The sequence below is a fragment of the Pteropus alecto genome, unplaced genomic scaffold, assembly GCF_000325575.1.
Source record: "Pteropus alecto unplaced genomic scaffold, ASM32557v1 scaffold45, whole genome shotgun sequence".
NCBI classification, from domain to species: domain Eukaryota; kingdom Metazoa; phylum Chordata; class Mammalia; order Chiroptera; family Pteropodidae; genus Pteropus; species Pteropus alecto.
The window spans coordinates 15779968-15785538 of record NW_006442491.1 but is presented as its reverse complement, the minus strand read 5'-3'; the positions used below and the strand labels follow the sequence as shown (position 1 = coordinate 15785538).

The following is a 5571-nucleotide window of genomic DNA, read 5'->3' as shown; positions in this document are numbered from 1 at the left end:
CGACTCTATCCTGTAGGTACCATTTCTGTTTCAGCACAGTCCTCTGTGATTGTGCCAAGCTTGTGAGGTGCTGCTTCCATGACCTGAGGCATAGTGGGCAGCTCAATATAGAGGGTCCCAGGTTCAGGGCCTGTGAGAGGCTCTGTTGCCAGGAAAGCTCTGTGTGTAGCCAGCACTTGCCATTCTAATGATGTATGGTGCGGGGCTGGAGAGAGCATCCATTAAAAGCCATAGACGACTTATGGCCATTATGGGTGGTCCAGAGATTTTGGGAGGAATGAAAAAGCCTCTAGAGTGAAGGAGTCTCTGGGTGATAAAGGGTGAAGATTGGGCATAATGTAATTTGGACAAATTCTAGAGGCTTTTGTTGTAGTCTCCCCATTCGAGGTGGGCACGTTTGTGATTAACAACTTACATGGGCTTAAGAAAAATTTGTAAATGAGAAATGTGTTTTTTTCAGAGCCCCAAAAGCGTAAGAGATATTGGGCTTGTTTTAATGTTGTGAGTAATAGAGGGTCAATAGCTGTTTCTTTCTATTATTATTATCATTATTATTATTATTAATGCCTATAGCACCTGGTCTTTCTAGGTGGTCTCCCATCCAAGTACTAACCAGGCTCAACCCTGCTTAGCTTCAGGGATCAGACATCAGGCTTGTTCAGGGTGGCATGGCCATAGACCATGGACCATGGCTCCACTGGGGTGTGAACCCAGGACCTTCTGCGTGTAAAGCAGATGTGCTAACTGCTACACTATGGAACCATGTCCAATAGCTGTTTCTTGACAATGTCAGCATGTGAAGCGACTCTTCGCCGACCAAATGAATATCAGGTGGTGGGCCTTGTACTACATGTGGATCAATGGCCTATCCCCTTTGTTAGAGTTTCTTTATGAGTATTTGTATGTCCTGAATGAACATGTCAAATGAATCTCCTTGGAGGAGGAGGGTGTCATCAGTGCGATGTCATATCTGTGCTCCTGGAAAAATTGATGTGGTTAAGATCTTGCCTGTAAAGATTGTGTGTGATGACAGGGCTGTGAGGGTACTCCCTGGAGAGTCCTAGTTGTTGGTTGGATTAAGCCCGTAATTTTAATAATATTGGATATGAGGCTCTTAATGAGTGAGTCCGCAGCATTGAGATTGCGGTAACCCCTTGTGAGGGACCATTCATTCTTTCTAGGTTTAGAAGCAGGCTGTTAAATGGAGAAACAGTGTGGATAATCACCCTTTCTCTAAATAAGTCTTATATAATGATTTTAATCTTTGAAAGCCATGTTTAATTTATATCGGGTTATATTAATATTTTAAATGGAGAGGAAGAAGAAAGTCTATCGGGTCCCTTTTGTCAAGCTGATTATTAAGTGCCAAAGACTTAAGTTAATTTTATTACTCATCGAGTGGAAATGCCCATGCCAACTATGGGATATTATAGGGCAACGGGTGCTATGACCATGGAGAATTTGGGCCAGGCAATAGTTCTGATGGTTAAGGTTCCTCCTCTATTTTATGTTTAGTGACTCCCCTAAGATTAGAAGGGCTATCTTGTTTAAATTTAGTGGAGTTCCCTGGTATAAGTATAATTTGAACTCTAGAGTTAGGGCCATGAAAGTTTGCCAATTGGTTCATTTCAGCAGATGTTAAAGTTAATTCAGAACCTATGTTGCAGAGGGGCAAAAGCCAATGGGTGCCCTTTCATCTTTTTGTTGTGTACATTCTTTCAGAAAAATTTGGATTTTCAATCAGGTCACCACTCCCCAATTATGGACCTCTGTTTTTGTTTTATTCCCCCTGTATCCAGGTATTTTGCGGGGAGATGGTTACTATTTTGGGGCAGGCCCTTCTCCTATCTATAAGTCTCTTCCTTCAGAATGCTTCAAGTCAGTATTGTCAGAATTAAGGGTTTCCTCCACGGCAATTGTCATATTATTGGTTAAGGGGCCCCTGCTTAAACAGGAAGCAGAGTAGCCCTTTCATGTATTGCTAAGACACCACACTCAATTAATTCCAGAGTCTTTTTTGATCCCTTTTATGGTTGTCCAATAGGGTCATGGTATCCTTTGGCCCTTTAAGAGATGCAGGAATAAAATATTCGGGGCACTTTTTGTAAGAGTTTATGCCATAGGGTATCATGGGGTGCCATGGTGTCTTTTCCCTATCACCCACCTTTTTCATTGGCAGCAGCAGCAGCAGAGACACTTAAGGTCTGTAGGATCCTGGCGCGCCATCTGCTTTTAGGGGTATGAACCTCAGCAGACCACATGGTGACTGTTTTCTTCCGCATGAGCAAACACTGTTGAACCTGAATATAGCACAGGACATCGGTCACACACCCAATGGTCACAGGGTAAGAGTTGGTCTCCTGAGACTGGCATTAGTCATGGTTTATGCTAGAATTGAGACACACAATTCAATGAGACACACAGAGAGGTCCAGGCCGAAGTACACAACCCAGGGCCACATTAAGGAGGGCCTCAATCCCATACTCCTGTTCTTAAAGCCGAATAGTGAAACCTCCAGTTTAGGCTGGTAAAATCTATAATCTGTGCTCAGTAGGACTCAGCAAATACGGCACAAAGCAGCACAGCTCGAAACATCGAGTTAACCAGCAGACAGCAGAGCCAGTTAACAAACTAAAGCAAAAGAGACGACCCCTCCATTGGTTGTGGTCATCACTTAGATGCCCTGCTTGCTATGCCAGTTATTGGTCCATCCTGCCTCTCTGGGTGACAACACAAGCTGAAGGATTGAGGAGTGATATGGAAAGCTTTATCCTGAAGGCATGGGGAGTCACTGAGGGCTCTGGGCAAAAGAGGGGCGAGGTTGATTTGAGCCTGAGAGAAATCACTGGTGGAGGGATTTTCTGCAGTGGTGAGGAAAAGATGGGAGTGGGAGAAGCATGGTGAGAAGATGAGTTTTAGGTAACTATCGTAACAGTCCACTGAGAAGTGAAGAAGCTATCACTCTGTTGGGGAGCAGGAAGGTGGAAGCAGGAGTGAGGGGGGGATGAGGGCAGGACTCACTCATCACTGGGAGCACAGTGCTTAGTGGCCAAACCAACCAACAAATAAACAAACGACATGGCTTGGAGCCAGACTACTTGGGTTCAAGTAGCAACTGGGCACACTATTTAACCTCTGTGTGCCTCAGTTTCCTTATGTGTAAGATGGGAGTGTACTAGTTTTCAAGGGCTGACATAACAAAATACCATAGCCTGGGGGGCTTGAACAACAGAAATTTATTTTCTCATGGTTCTGGGGCGACAAGTCCAAGATCAAGGTGTCAGTGGGTTTATTTTCTTCTGAGGCCTATTTCCTTGGCTTGTAGATGGCCGTCTTCTCTCTGTGTCTTCACATGTCTTCCCTCCACACCTGTCTGTGTTCAAATCCCCTCTTCTTATAAGGACACCAGTCATATTGGATTAGGCCCATCTTAATGGCCTCATTTTAACTTAATTGCTTCTTTAAAGACTCTGCCTACAATGCAGCCACAGTCTGAGGTATTGCCAATTAAGACTTCAAATATGAATTTTTGGGGATATAATTCAGCTCATACGGGAGGATAATAGAATTTATTTCACAGACTTATGGGGAGAATTAATTGAATAAAGACATGTAAAGTGCTTAGAACGGTGATAAAAGTGTTTTCTATTATTAAAGATGCAGAAATGACATGAAATGAGGCAGCTCTTTCACCGATGTCTCAAAACTCCTGCCTCCTCTAGAAATTGGCTCCTTTGAGTCCAAACTGTTCTCAGAGCCTAGGATCCTCAGAAGCCTTCCCCACTTGCTTCTGGTATGTCCTTTCTGAGGTCACAGCTCTAAATTTCAGGATCCTCTTTAAACTCCTTCTCGCACAAGGCAGCCTGAACCAGTGGTCCCTTGAAAACAACTAAGCCTGTGGTTCTCAAAATGTGGTCTCCAGACCACCAGCATCACCTGGGAACTCGAAAGAAAGACAAATTCTTGGGCCCACCCCAGACCTACTGAGTCAGAATCTCTGTTAACAAACTCTCTAGGCGATTCTGAGGCACGATCAGTTTGACAAACATTGAACAAATAGTCCACTCCAAGCACTTATTTGGCAAAGGAATCAATTCTGAAGAACTACCACTTGGGGGCAGCACAAGACCGTGAGGTAAGCACAGGCTCATTAAAAGCATCTACAAGTGCAAAAGCCTCCCCCGCTTTTCCTGCCTCCAGTCTTAACAGAGCTCCCCTGAGTTCTCCCCCCACCGAGCCTGAGCGACTTCTTGAAACCTCAAACCCGATCACTGCCTTTGAATTCTTCAGTGGTTCCTTAAGGTACAAAAGGCTCTTTATCTGCCCAGCAGCATTTCCTGGCACATTTCCTTGCACATCCCTAGTTCTCCAACTTTCCTGGAGTCACAACCACCTAGGTTTGAATTTCATGTCTTTCATTTACCATCTAGGTGTGACTTGGAAAAGACACATCATTCTGAGCCTCAGTTACCTCATCCATGAAACGGGGGCAATTAATAAAACTTTTCTCATAAGGCTGTTATCAGAGAGAGCTTGTTTATAAAGAGATTTTAGACTAGGGTCTTGCACAGTGCTCAGTATGCTGCAGGTCTGCTTCCCCTTGTGCACTGCCGAGCACAACATATAGTCAGGGTGCACAAGTTTAACTCCATGCCAGGTACAGTGGATGCCCTCTGAATTCCACCCATCCCCCAACGCCATGACTTCCAGCTGCCAGCACGTGCATCTCTTTGCCTGGGGCTCCTACTGGCTGCTGATACCCACTGTGATGTCAGGACCATAAAACTCTGTCCAGCGGAGAGAGTAATAGTGCCAGCTAGGAGGGCATTGTTAGTACTCCACATAGAATAGGTCCTCAGACTTTTGCTACTGGGGTGACCTAACATTTGTCCTTCTCTTGCCGGTCTCTGTGACTCTCCCTACTTGCAGAAGTGGCCATGTCAGGACATCAAGCAGTGGCTGAAGGACAGGAGAGAACTGAGGGGTCTGGCTCACTGGTGGCTCCCTGCACTACCACTCCTGACCTCCTGCCCTTGGGCCACCCAGGCTGGCTCCTGCCCACCCCCTTTCAGACACTTAAGACTCCTGAGTGTGTGTCATAGGATATAAGAGGACACCAGGCGCCCAGATGCTGCCAGATAACCTTGGTACTTTGGCTGGGCAACTGGTGCTATGTGGGTTAATGGAACCTGGACCATCTCAGGCTAAGGACCTGGAGGTGACACCACCTCTCAGCCCGCAGCCTGTAGGACCAGCGGCTTTTTATCCAACAGCCTCTGTCATCAGGACTCTACTCTTTTTTGTGGCTGCCTCTTGGGCATTGGTTTGCCCTTGGTCTTTATGTTTTCTGTGGGGCTAATTCTGTCCCTGGATGCAGTTGGCGTTCATCTACATGACTTGATGTAAGGGGCTCCAAAAGCACAGCCCCCTCCCTAGTCTAAATATCTCTTCACCAGCCTGTCATCCTGTCTGATTGTGTATGAAGCCTTGGAGATAAGCATTGCCCTTTCCAGGTACTCTTTGAAAAATTTAGCAAGCTGTCATCAGGAGCAGCTACATAATTGTGGAACC

The 5571-nt window shown here is 45.6% G+C and overlaps 1 pseudogene; it reads right to left on the bottom strand.

Moving 5' to 3' along the window:
• Window positions 1–564: 564 nt before the first annotated feature.
• LOC112471324 lies at window positions 565–680 on the bottom strand (annotated as a pseudogene).
• Window positions 681–5571: the final 4891 nt, after the last annotated feature.